Below are 14,459 nucleotides of genomic sequence, written 5' to 3'. Positions count from 1 at the left end.
GATGGCAATGACAAATTCAGCTATGAATACCGGCCCGTCAACAGAGCAACCACGACTGCATTCTTAGACGATCTATTCGGCCTTCGAGACGACTAGGTCCTCTCCATTGGAATCTCTGAAGATTCACCTAAGGAAGATCGCACGCGATACTCCGGCATCAACCAAGCGGTGCCCGGTGAAAGACAAGACCAGATCTGCAGTCTCCTTCAGAGCTAAAGTTTTTTTTTGCTTATTCAAAGGCGTGACGAATATCGGTTGCAAAGCATCGCAATATAACCGGTGAAGACACCCACTTCCTGCCCCATAGCCCCTACCGTGTCTCGACGTGCAAAAGTCAACTCATCCGGGACCAAGTGGAAGAAATGCTTCGCGCCAACGTCATCCATCTATCGGACGCCCCTGGGCAGCCCACGCAGTTCATGTGAAGATGGACGGTAATCTCCGGTTTTGCGTGAACAGCGTACTGAAGAAAGATGTCTACCTTCTAATGCACATCGATGATGCCTTAGAGCGCCTCGGCGCCAAATACTTCTTGTGCACTGACCTAAACAGCGGGTAATGGCAGTTAGAGGTCGATGAAAGGGACCAAGAGAACACTGCCTTTATCCCGTCTGACGGCCTCTGCAAATTCAGGATAATGTCATTTGTACTTTGATCAGCTCCAGCAACGTTCCATTGTGTAACGGACACAGTACTAGCAAGCATGAAGTGGCCAACTTGTCTCGTATACTTACATTACGTTGTTTTCCCCCTCGACCTCTCACGGTAATCTGAAAAGGCTTCAAACCGTGCTCGAGGCAATCAAGTCATCAGAGCTCACCCTGAAACCAGAGAATTGCCACTTCGCCCGTTATGGGCCACATCTCAAGCAGCCGTAAAATACACCAGGACCCGAGGAATACCGCTGTTGTCACAGTTTACACAGTCGACTGACACGGAAGCTATGCGAAGATTCCTGGGGCTGTGCGCGTATTACATAACTTTGTAAAGGGCTTCGCGCATCACCGGGCCCTTGAGTGCCATTGAAGTGGGAAGTTCCCGCAGCCTGAAGCATTCCAGGAACTTATGCGTTATAAATAAGGAAGTACTTAATCATCCACATCCTTTCCGAGAGCAGCCTTACGGCTACAATTCGTCCAGGTCCGGGGTTCAAATTCGGAACTCTGGTCCTCAATGTGTCGTCATGACTTCTTGGCCGATCAACGGCGACGGCTCGCTCCACGGCGTGTCCTTAAGCGCAGGACGGTTATATCTACTATAAAATGCAATTCGCGCTTGTTGTTGGTTTATTTGCGTTCGATATTCGAATATACAGCATGAAAAACTATAGGATGCCGTTGCCAGCCCGATTTTCAAAATAAGTGCTTCAGTGTCTGTTTAAGAGGGCGGTAATGTCGAGAAGATAATTTAACAAAACTTCTGTTTGGGCTAGATGGTGCATAGCTTATTTTGAAACGAATTCAAACGCACAACACGCACACAAGAGAGGAAAGACACAGGACAGGCGCTATCCTGTGCTGTCCTGTGTCTTTCCTGTGCCTGTTCTGTGTGTTTCCTCTCTTTTTTGCGTGTTGTTGTGCATTAGAATTCATTTCAAAATGTCAAGAAGCATTGTTTTTTGTTCACGCTCAAGGCCCCCGACAAGCGCCTTAATAACTTTGTTTGTGACGCGAGATACGACTGGATTTATCTCCAATTCGCAACCGCTGCACGACTTCGCTAGGATTGATGTCAGGACACCCATCTATCTACTCTTGTAAAGCAAAAAATGCCCAAGAGATAGCCTTCTGGCGGAACTTAAGTATGCCTTCAAATTTTTCATTATCTTCTGTTACAACTTTTTCTAGTATGGGCTATTGTCAGTACTTTAAAATGAGCAAAGTGTAGCCGCCAATTTCAATTTATTTGAGTGGGACACTGTCAGTAAGTAAAAGCGGTGAAATTTAGTAGCACACTGCTGCTGATTTTGGACAAAGAGAAATTCTTGTTTGCGGAGAGATCAGAACCCGTATTGTTCATCTGCAAGCATTCTCACCTCCCCCCGCCCTTTTCCTTTTGCGTGCCGACCCCGGATCTCTCAGTTCTTGACCTTGCGCCTGCACCTCCGGATAGGAGCGGCCCTCCTAATGGCAACGCCGTCGCGTGGCCTCACTTCCACCTCCTCGTCCAAGATGTCGCCGACCTTCAAATAGGAGCGGATGTGCTCCAGCACGTAATAGCCCAGTCTGTCGAGCTGACGCCTTTCCGCCGCGCCCTCTTCTAGGCCTTGGGGACGGTTGCACACCAGTTCCTCTTTCACGATGCCGGCCAGCTGCCAGAACTGCGCCGAAGGGAGAAACGCGCATGGCTATCAGGTGCACGACGTTTTTAGTGGTTGGGCGCACTACGCTGGAGTTAATGTACATAATCTTCGTCATCGTCATTCGGACGGCGACCATTGCAGGGTATAGGCATGTCCCATATCTCTGCAGTAACCTGTCTTGTGCCAGATGTAGGCATCTTAAACCCGTTGAATTACAGGTCTGGCCTCCACCGTAGTCAGTTGATCCGCTGCCGCTGTGTACTGAGGACCAATGGTTAATTGGTGCATTCGTATAGGAGGTTGTGTCCAAGTATTGCACCATGGTGGCCACACCTTGTTCTGGTGAGGGAGTGCCTTTTGGGCTCTGGTCACAAAGATCAGGCGGCGCCCCTGGACTGGTTATGCAATTCGGTCAGGAGGCGGATTTTTATTTTATCCAGTGAAGAATTGCGCGGCGCCCTGATCCGAACGCCGGTCCTCCTGCAGGCGATGCCAATATTATACCTTTACGCCATAGAACTGCTAAGCAAGCTAGCTGTAACAAATATATTTCCTAACTGTGCCCTGACAGAGAGGTAACGGAAAGATGCAAATGGGCGTCGAATATCGACTGAAATATCACTGCGAGTAACGCATTTCGTACATATTGAGCTAATCGAATTCATACTTCTGGATTCCGCCATGTTCCTACTGTCGTGTAGCTGCAGCGTTTAATTTAGCGGGTTTCACAGGAGTATCTTAGTGCGCAAGTTAAAGCGCATGTGCGCCGTATGAACCTTGAAACACAAACTTATTGAGCGCCTAATTTAACCTTAGGAGAGTACAGCAGCAGTGTTACAGAGTCCTTCAGCTTACTCTGCATTTCATTCCATCCCTTTTGAATTTGGTCTCGTTACCTCGCTCAACTGGTCGAGAGGGAGCTCCTCCGCGGCGCAGGGGTAGCGCCCTAGGCTCCCGACCCCGGGTAGGAAGGTTGTATTTCACGTTTCGACGACTGAATTTCTTTAATACGCAAGTAATTTGCTATAATGTGAAAAAGCCTTTGGTAACTAATATTTGTAATGAGGACCGTTATAACATATTACTACCTCATAAACGCAAGAAAACCTACAAATACCATGTCTGACTTCACACCTGTGAGCTGCACACAAAAATAAGGCACCTGAAGCACCCTGATAGTACCATTCTGAAGCGATAGCTTCACTCTGCTAGGCAAAGCCGGGTATCGCCGTGTGTGCGCATGTGGGCATGGCTCTGGCAGGTGGTACCCAGAGAGCAACCTGGGAGGCAGGTGGGCCACCTTGGTCACGTGACTTGCGGCGTCATCACAAACTGCCCACCGCGGCAGATAGCAGTTAAATTAATGACTGGTTGCTCGGGGAGATCAACCTAGGCCTCACAAGGCGCACCGCTGGGAGCTCCTGCCATCGAAGGAGGAGTGGCGCATCGCTTAACCGCTGCACTATACTGTGCCGTGAGTGGTACGAGGAGTACAAGGAATTCATGAATGTGAAGTGGAGAATGATATATTGCATATACGGGAATTAACCCACTGCGCTATCACGCCATGCCCTTAAGGCTGAGCTTAAGTGTCTCCTCCTTGTTTGATGTGTTCTGTAATTTTCTTTATCTTTAAGAGTTCGTATAAAATAAACTTCTCGGGCAACAAAATTAGTTGATAGTTTGCGCCGTGTGTGTGGTTGGGGTTTTCACTTTCGGTATTGTTCGTACCCATGAGTAGCGCATTAAGAAGTCAATCGTTATCGCAATTTATGCAACTCCTTTGAAACGCCCCAAGCTTTCCATGTGAATGGCGTCACTCACCGCGTAACACCTAGACGCCACCCCACTAGACAAATGACGTATGTGTGACTTATGACGTATGACGTTTTTGCTAATCCAAATTATCGTCACACCACAGGATCCCGTGCATTCTGCGCAGTTGGAACTTAGGTTAAATGTTTAGGGGAATCTCCCAAGTTGGAGTGGACTTCTAATAAGGGAGTAATTACTCACTGTCACGCACGTAAGCGAAGCCTTGCGACTACAAAGGAAATCTATACAGCTTCCACAGCTTCCCTTTCGTGTTGGATTCGTCTAGGACTTTTTCTTTAACTACGAAGTTTCTATGAAAGCCGTTCAACTTTGCTTTGTAGCCGTAAGGATGCGCTCAGGAATCCACGTCAAATGCAGCCGTTGTGAAGCCGAGCGTGGTGGCAGCTGCCGTCGCTGATTGGTGGGTCCAGAGTGTGATGTCACGCATTATGTGATCCGGTGCAAGCGTCAGTCGTCAACTGAGCTTGGATACGTACGGTGACGAGGCCATATATGCTATGGCTTTGACGCACTTAATGGAATTAAGTATCCCCCCTCCCCCACCCCCCTAAATTTTGACGAAACCAATGTAAGAATACTAACACAAATGCCTAAAACTTTTCCGGGAGGTAAGAGAATGATCTATCCGAAGCCTTCGTTCACTTTTTCAGTCGAGCTAAACGAGACCTACTATCAGCAGAATGAAAAAAAAAATAATTCGGCAGAGTGACTTTGGCTGCTGTCTTAAAGTCTGAAGCTACGAGAGGTTTTGCTGTCGATAGTGCATGTAGGGGAACGCTCTCGGTTTTTCATGCCTATCAATGTTCTCGATATCAGTTGCTAAGCCGGCGAGTAGATGTATTTGAGGTTTTTTTTCAATCGTGAGAAATGTGTAGGGAGGGTAGCACAGTCTTTTTAGGCTAAGCACCTCGTTTGCGAAGCTGCCTCCGACCACGTCGCCGCAAGGTTGCGATGATACCATTTGCGAGCAGTAGCCAACTATACTGTGTTTGATGGCGATTTAGTAACAAATTAACAGGCCAGGAGAAATAAAGCCAGCTGAAAGGAGAATAACTAAAACCAAGGTGTGCCTCAAGCGACTGCAGTTCGTCACTGTATGGCGATTCAGAGGTATATTTTTAGCAGCTTCCGATTTCGCTCAATGTGTTAACATTACCCCGGGAATTCGTGAAGTCCAAAGGACAAACGAAGAGCAGGCTGCTCTCGCCCCATCTAAATAGTTTTAATGCGAAAGGATTATTAGTCCCATCACTAGAAAAGCCGGAGGCGCATGCGTGTGTGAGTGCATGCGGCACATACTAGCAAATGTTACCGAATATCCCAGCGATAGCAAGAAAAATAGGCAGACGAAATCAAGCGGCCCTTTGACGCACACATGAGGCCGAGCACCACCCCTTCACGCAGTTCTATACATGTCGCTCTTCCACATACACTCGCCACTGCCCAACCTCCAGGTGGCGCCAGCTTTCCCGACATCCGCAGTGCGAAATTGCAAAGGAATCATTTGTCGTACAGCGCTCCGGGTAGCGTCATACTGACTGCTTCATTCCAAGGAATTTAAAAGTTGCCATAGTTAAAAAACTACAAAAAAGTGGTTCGCTAAAGGCTATTGACAATTATAGGCCTATTTTAATTCTACCTGCGATTGCGCAGATTCTCGAAAAGCACCTATTCCGAGTTATGTGCAGTTTTGTTCTCATGAATTATATCCTATCAGAGGCACAGCTTGGTTTCATTGAAGGTAAAGGAACGTTTTGTTTATTAGAAAGTTTTACTGATATCATTTACTCATAGTTCGATAATGATGTATTCGTAGGGTTATCCGTTTTCGGGTTTTATATTTTTTCAAATTCAGGGGGTAAAAATCGGGCATTTTTTTCTTGTCTTGATAATAGCGGAGAAATCGGGTTTTTCGTGGAAAAACTCCGAAACTCGGGTTTTATCGGGTTAAATTTGCAAACTAATAGTTGCATGCGCAACACCTCGGTTTCCATCCAAGACCTGTCTGGTCTCTGCAGGTACCTTAGCTGAGAGAACGTTCGCTCAACGTCGCAGCTGCCATTAGCTAGGCACAAAAATGACAACGCTGCATTTGCTAGCTTTGGGTAACGCGCAGTTGCGTTGTTCCAATAGTCCATCACTTCAGCACCTTCATTTGTGGGGCTTGCTTCCAGCAAGTACTGGTTTAACTCCTCGCGAAGCGAGCCCACATCGTCCCTCACGGAAACAGAGGTCGGAAGTCATCAAACGACTGACTCAGCAGCCGCTTCTGGAACAGATCTAGTACGGCCTCCAGTTTCCATAGTGTCAACTGGTTTTCTTCTTTGTCTGAGACGTTCCGTTTCAAAGTGCAGTCCCAATATATAGAGATTTTGGCACAAAACTCTTCACAACAAGTTTTTCTAACATGGCACTGCTCATCTAATATGCCAATGCTCTTAGGTACCATAGACAAAGCACCTTTCGCCCGATAACTTTTACCGATCATCGTGGAAAGCTCGTTGACAGTCTGCTGTAGCTTGACGTTTACGAGGTGATCGAAGCATGGCATGAGGAGTTTTCCGCTTTCAAACGTTTTCTGGACATCTAAAAGAGGCTGGAGGCACAGCAATTCCGTGGGCACAATTGTTTCAGAAATCGGAAAAAATCGGGTTTTAGCCGATATTTTAGGAAGACGTTCGGGGTGCAAAAATCGGGTAAAATCGGGTTTTACCCAAAAACAAACAACCCTATGTATTCGCATGTGGTCTGTTTTTGAACTCCAGCGAACCTTTCAGATGTGTCCGTCATGAACTACTGCTAAAAGAACTTATGTCATGGGTTTGAGGGGTCCGTTCTAGGATCTGCTGAAATACTTTTGCTAATCGGGCCCAAGTTGACGAAATAGGCGGGCATCGAAGTACAGAGTCACTTTTGTCGGCGGGTGTTTCACAGAGCTCTGATTTATCACCTTTGCTTTTCAATTTAGTTATGAATGATATATCAAATGCTGTAGCAGAATGATCCCTTTTATAATACGCCGATCACAAGCTTTTGTTGTTTTGTTGTCAACAAATGTTTCGGTGGGCCATGGATGCTCCTAGAACGGATGTGGTGCATGTTATGGGATGGTTTTTAAACCATTCTATTTTAATTAATCAACAAGAAACTAAGCTCGTCTGTTTTCACAATCCCCTTGTTGAACCTGTGTTTTATATTTTTCACACTGTCTTAATTGTTGTTGCATTCCTATTAATTTCGCAAATAGTGTCAAATATCTGGGTATGCTTTTTGACAAAGATATGTCTTGGAACAGTCATCTTATCTTAGTATGTAACAAGCTTCATGCACCGATATTTATTACCTTTCCAGACTCGCAAACGTATTGCACACTCCCTCATTTATGGTATCCTCATATATGGAGTCTGCGTTTTATGACTGCTCAAAAACTCGGCGAATGAAATAAAATGCAATACTAAGTAACATCCTTCGATCCGTGGCATAAAACATGGACGGCTCACCTGACTGTAATTTATTTTAGTTTTTACAAGTGCCCTCTTTGATGCCCTCTTTTATCATGCAGTTATTCGTGCTCGCTTTTAGTAAAGTGAATATTTGGTTCCTTTCATTCCTGTTCGTTCTTTTCTACATCACCCTCGTTTTACGGTACCCCACTGCTACACTCATCATGGCCGCTTCAAACCTGATTATAACGCCGCCGCGGTGGCTCAGTGGCTATGGTGCTCGGCTGCTGGCCCGAAAAACGCGGGTTCGATCCCGGCCGCAGCGGCTGAATTTCTTTGGAGGTGAAATTGGAGGCCCGTGTACTGTGCGATGTCAGTGCACGTTAAAGAACCCCAGGTGGTCGAAATTTCCGGAGCCCTCCACTACGGCGTCTCTCATAGCCTTAGTCGCTTTTTGACGTTAAACCCTATAAACCAACCAACCAACCAACCAATCCTGATTATACACCCAAAATTTTTTATTCTCTGCCTGATTATATCTTTTCAGTTTTTTCGCCATCACAATTAAAGCATTTCTTAAAAACTCTTGTGCCGGTAACTTAAGCTGTTTCTTTGTTCGTGTTTTGTTATTAAGGTTACTTTTGTTTGCTTGTTTTGCCACGAATGTATTGCAGAATCTGTAATTCGCCGACAGCTGGGTGCTGCCCTAGAGGCCTTTACGGCTTGGGCAGAGCTGTCTTAAATATGTAAAGATGTTTTTTGAAAAATAAAAGTGTTTATTATTATTATTACTGTTATTGTTATTATTATTACACAAAATCTTCTTGCATGTAGCTTGCATCTGCTAGTCAAGTTGGAGGTCAGCTTGCTACAGGGATTCGAGCCGACGACATAGGAACCTCGTACTTTATGCCTTTCCAGAGTTTCGTGTAAAAATTGTGATGCAACCTTTCGTCGTACGCCGTTTCAGATACTGTCATACGCGCTTGCTTTCGCATTCCCACACGCAATTAGTGTTCAACTGACTGCACGCTATTGCGATTTTCGCCACCTAGAGGGGACGGTTCAATCGGTACAATATGGCTACCCTGTGTAGCATCGTCTCGTGTCAGCATAGGTGGAATCGCTCTCTCACGGCAACGTAGCTCTTTTGTAGCCAAAGAGCTACCCTAGGCTAGCAGAAGCGCGTTTCGCGGTGCATGCCAAAGACCACAACTGCGCATACGCCGTTACCAAGGCAACCAGTTGCTCTGGAGCCAAAAGTGTGCGCCGCGCGCCGGCGCTCCGCTGAGTTCCGATCACTTCGCTATGCGACTAACTGCGCATGCGGAGAGCCACGCCGCGTAGCTGGGATATAAGCCGGAAACGATGCGCTCGCTCCTCAGACGCGCACCATAGAAGAAGGAGAGCGGTCGTGCTCCTCACGGCAGCAGTACAGGCTGCGTGAAATTGAGTCTTCCGATCCAGAAGTCGTCGCATGGTACAAGGCCGGCCGACAGCGTGAAAAGAGGCGAGAAAGGCTAAGCGGGCGGCCGAGACGCTTGAAGAACGAGAGGAACGTCTCGCGAAGAGACGCCGCCAAGCGGCTGAAAGACAACGACGGCGTGTCGCTACCGAAATGTCAGTAGACGAAATAGCTTTTGCTACGTATATCCTGGCCTAGCTGAGCTGAGCCGGTGCCAATTTTTTCGACGGTGGTGGCAGCCCTGCGTGATGCAAACGGTCTTGTTTGTCAGTGGCGTAAAAGAATAAACGAGAGACAAGAAAATAATTGCTGTCTGTCTTTCGAAAACAGCCACCGTGGAAGCGGAGCGGCAGACGGTGGACTCCTGCTTTGGAGTCAACTTAAAACCAATGTGTGCGTTGTATTGTGTTTCATGGCAGGCAAGCACTTAAGGTCATCATCACGCGCCGAACGAAAAGTTCGTTTCCGCAAAATGATTTACCACCTGAAAATGTGTTCGGAAGGTTTCATCATCATCATCATCATCATCAGCCTGACCACGCCCACTGCAGGGCAAAGGCCTCTCCCTTGTCTCTCCAATAACCCTGTCCTTTGTCAGCTGCGGCCACTGTATCGCCGCGAACTTCTTAATCTCATCCGCCCACCTAACTTTCTGCCGTCCTCTGCTACGTTTGCCTTCACTTGGAATCCCCTCCGTTACCATTAAGGTCCAGCGGATATCTTGTCTTCGCATTACATGCCCTGCCCAAGCCCATTTCTTCCTCTTGATTTCAACTAGGATATCATTAAGCCTCGTTTGTTCTCTCACCCACTCCGCCCTCTTCCGATCTGTTAACGTTACACCTATCATTTTTCTTTCCATAGCTCGCTGCGTTGTCCTTAACTTAAGCTGAACTCTCTTCGTAAGCCTCCACGTTTCTTCCCCGTAGGTGAGTACCGGTAAGATACAGCTGTTGTATACTTTTCTCTTGAGGGATATTGCTACAGAAGGTTTAGTGCCTTCAAAACCATAAAAACAGATAAATTACAACTGCTTTATCTTGAATGATTAACCTAGGGTGTAACGGGGGGTGTTCATAAAATTGTGGGAAATCTTTTTCTTTTGTCTCTCTAGGTTTCTGCATGAAAATAAAATGTGGTTTGCGTTCACCACATATCTCCATAATTCACATGTGGGTTTACATTTGTCTGTAAAGCTAAAGCCTGGTGTAAGATATGTGTGCCCACTGCGTATACGACCTAATATCGCTTCATACATTCTTTATATTGCATGCTTATTTTCCTGATTTCTTTGTTGCGAGCTAGTGCAGAGCTTATGTCTGCTATTTCAATGCCATCAATTACTACACGGCTCGGGACCCAGCAAAAGTTTTCGTTATGATGTTGCGTTGCTAACCTTGTTATATTCTTTACCATATATCACAAACTTAGGGTTTTAATGCATTGTCTGGAGTGTAATCCTCTTAGTAGGCTGAAAAAACCAGGTCAAATAATGGTCTTGATGCTTTCGTTGCATAATTCCGAACAGCCGCAAAGAGAACATGATATTCGGCTGTAAAAATCACTGCACACTGCGCAACTTTCGATACACGCGTTTTAAACTCAGTGTAGCTGCAATATTGTTCTTTTAGTACGAGATTTTTAACATCATGTGTTCTGTCGGCGTTTTTTCTTGGTGAAAGGCGTAAGTAAACCTGAGACCACAGACATTGGGAGAAATACATAATGGGTGGTCGTGGCTCTGCGCAGTACCAGGTAATTTGTCCAATATGCCGAGGCTGCGGCACATCTCATCAAACCACGAAAGTGGTGGCCTCCTTGCTTGGATTATATTTGTGGATGTCATTCGAGGCGAACAAAAGTAATCATTGGATAATAAAGGCATTTTGCTCGTGGTGTTATGTTGAGAACGTAGGCAGAAACGAGTGCAGTTCGCATATTTTCTAGCAAAGGCTTATTTCCAATAAAGAAGTGAAAAATATAAGAATGAAACTGAATCGGAATGAAAGTATTCTATCACCTCCGCTCTCCGTGGATAAAAAAGTGAGGTGACACCATACATGCATGCCGTAATATGGCCTGCCACTATACAGCGTGACGACACTTTTAGAGCTTGAAATGTGCCCTTTAGTCATATGATCTCATGAATGTTTGTCGACAAATAGCGCCTTGTGTTCACATAGGCCCTTCGTTTCAGGGCAGAAAACCTTTTCTGGGATTATAGGCTCGCGCCCTCGTAACAAATGCACTCATTATATTGCACGCGTTCTACTAAGCCATCTGCTCCAATTTTCACCGTCTGTTTCTGGCACCACCAAACTCATGCAATGACACTTTGCTGCTTTTCAGTACCGTTATCGTGCAAGCATCTATTTAAGGCACTCTTAACGTAGATTTCAACAGCAAATCTCCGGCAGCAGTATGTGCAAGTGCCGGCGAACTACATAAACTACGGAGCAAACTACGTGCTACCGCGCTGCCGATCTTTCGTGTACTAGCTGGCGGCGCTACCGTAGTGTGGCGTTGATTTCGTGAAAATATCCCATACTTCGCAAGCTATTCGAAATCGAATGTCGAAAGCGGACGTCATTGCTCGCAAATCTCAAAACCTTTGGGTATAGTCGAAACAAAGCTGCAGACTGCAGCATCAAGGTGCTTACTTTTAGTTTTGCTTAAATTTATGGGGTTTGATGTGCAAAAACGAGTCAGACAATGAGGAACGCCGTAGTGCAGGACTCCAGATAATTTCAGCCACCTGCAGGGATCTTTAACGGTGGTTTGCTTTATGGGGTTTAACGTCCCAAAGCGACTAAGGCTATGAGAGACGCCGTAGTGGAAGGCTCCGGAAATTTCGACCACCTGGGGTACTTTAACGTGCACTGACATCGCACAGTACACGGGCCTCTAGCATTTCGCCTCCATCTAAGTGCGACCGTCAGAGCACGATGTATACACACCGAATGTGACCGACGCGACCTCTCTGTCGAGGGTCCGCAAGATCGGCATTCTGCACGGGCTTACCTCGTTCTGGAGCCGCCTGGCCCCCTCTCGGATGCTCAGCGCGGCATCTGCCTCGCTGAGGGACCCAATGCGCTGGACAGCCGTGGAGAGGCGCGGATGCCACGAGACCACCTCGAAGGCCACCGCAGCGCGCTTCATAGAAGAGCCGAGGACGAAAGCAGCCGCGCACTCGAAGAGTGCGTAGTTGCGCCGAACCTGCGAGGGTACAAAGGCGATGGCACTCATTCCCACACGCACGATTTGATAGACAATCGGTGCAGGCAAGGTGCCGGCTATGCCCAAAAGCGGAGGATGATCACTGTTGTGTTGTGTTGTGTTTAGTGGCACATAAGCATCAAAGACTGATGCTCACTTGGTCAGGGATGCAAAGCGGTGGAAACAGCGTCCCCACGGCGTAGCACGGCGTAGGCGCCAATTCATGTGACTGCCTGTCGGCGAGCGGGAACGGTAACCGGAAGGCGTATTGCCAAACCATACCCGGTAGGCGCACTCGAGCAAACGACGCCCAGAAGCGCGATAATGTTTCGTGACGTCACTTATTTCGAAAGCAAAAATGGCTGCTTTATGTGCGGCTGCGGTATTTTCACGCAGTTGCAGACATGTGATCCGAAGGGTCTATGCAAGCCACGGAAATGGCTCGTTTTGTCCTGGGTACTTGCCTCTGAATGCGCAAAGTGCTTCGACTCCAAGCAATATGCGCCGCTGGAGGAAGCATGCTCGCCCCTCGGGTCGAGTCTTCAAACTGACGCGAGACCTACGCAGTGGCGATGCCATGGAGCGTTTATATGTAGCAGTTTGTGGTTATTGCAAGCGTTCCTAATTCCTGCGAGGATCATCGCGCACAGCGGCGAGTAGGAGCTGCTCAGGATGAATTTCCTGTGCGCGCAAGAGCTGCATAGCACAGTTACAAGTGTCCGCTGTTGCGACCCGGGTAGCATGGCCGGACCGGTGAGGGGACGAGGAGGACGGGAAACTGGGTTATGAGGAAGGGAACGCAAACTTTATACAGTTATTTACATTATTTACAAAGAGCGACTGAGAATGACTCTCAGTGGACGGGAACTTCGTCAACCGGAGTCGACGGGAGCTAGCAGGCTTCTCTCGGCCGCACTCACAGCCGAGTGAAATAGGGTTCGGATTCCCCAGATCCCTGGCTGGGGAATAAAGTTCGAAGAGCACTGTCCAATCGGATGGACCGATGTGAACGCTGGTGTTACCACCCACGGCAGGGGCGGTGCTGGCTGTTCCGCTCTCTCGCAGCTCGGTCGATGGGAAGGGGTTGATGCTGACTAATCCAACACGGCTGGAAATGAATCTCCCGCAGTCTACCAGCAGGTGAACAAACGTGCTTCCCCGCCGGATGTCCAGAACACGAGACCTCTGTCGAGGACACAGCCGTCTTCAATTAACAGCCAGCTTGACTGTGCGTAGCACCCTTCCGTCTTTCGGCGACCCGAGGGTACACATTCGGCCTAACTGGCGCCGCCGCGTCGCCGCCGCTTCCGCTGCGGTTGGCGGCTGTCTATGGCCCCGTAAGCCCCCTTCGCATCTTCGGCCTTCGCCGCTGCTGCCGTGGTCACCTCCGCTCAAGGAAGTCCGCTGCCCTAATCCACTTAGGCTAGGAGGGGGGGCATCACAAGCACTACACGTGTCTGCCGCCTTCGCTGCTGCTCGTTGCTGCCTGCTCGGGCCCCCGTGGCCAGAAGTACGATCATGACACCGCGTAGTGAAAGTGATTGCGATCGAAGCGCATTCTTTTCCGTCAAGGCAGCGAAATGTGCTCCTGAGAAAACCCACTACGCACGCCGTATTTTCCGAACGCTGAAATTAATTTGGCTTTCCGCGCTAGTTGCATTCGTTGCAGTGACCGCGACCGAAGCGAGCCCACGACGTTGTTTCCGCAACGTATCCAGCGCCGATCTTGATCAGGATTCGTGTAACTACTATACTTAAAAACTGCCGTGTGTGCGACGTGACCCGATCTTTGCTTCACCGCTGTCGGACCTGTTTTCAGCCGCGACAAAAGCAGCATCGCCGTCTCTGTGCGGCTTGGGGCTCCATACAGCACATTTTGTGATGATGGGTGCTTGGGTCACGACTGGCCGGCGCCAGTGTGTAACAAGCAAAAATGTCGGTGTGCAGTGCAGATGTCTCTTCCGGAGCGTCGTCATTTTTTTTCTTACTTCCTGCGGGCTATGCAGAGCTATGTATGCAATAAGTATTTGCGTGAAGAACTGGTGACTAAAAGCAACTTCCTCTGCATGATGATGGGCTGAGCCAGATTAGTAGTTTTCGGTTCAGGTAGTGACAACATGGGACCGCCAGATTAGGAACTTGCAGTATAAACAAGTATCGCCGCAATTAAACCGCGCCTGCTTCACAGTCTACAAAT

At 47.9% G+C, this 14,459-nt stretch overlaps 1 pseudogene; it reads right to left on the bottom strand.

Annotated features, from left to right (window-relative positions):
- Positions 1 to 1,868: 1,868 nt before the first annotated feature.
- The window catches only part of LOC149367771 (uncharacterized), a 132,192-nt pseudogene continuing 119,601 nt past the window's right edge, over positions 1,869 to 14,459 (bottom strand).

This window comes from Amblyomma mixtum, chromosome 1 (assembly GCF_055824585.1).
Source record: "Amblyomma mixtum isolate Tamu chromosome 1, ASM5582458v1, whole genome shotgun sequence".
Lineage (NCBI taxonomy): Eukaryota > Metazoa > Arthropoda > Arachnida > Ixodida > Ixodidae > Amblyomma > Amblyomma mixtum.
Note: the sequence above shows the minus strand (reverse complement) of the source record. Positions and strands in the feature narration are given on the sequence as shown.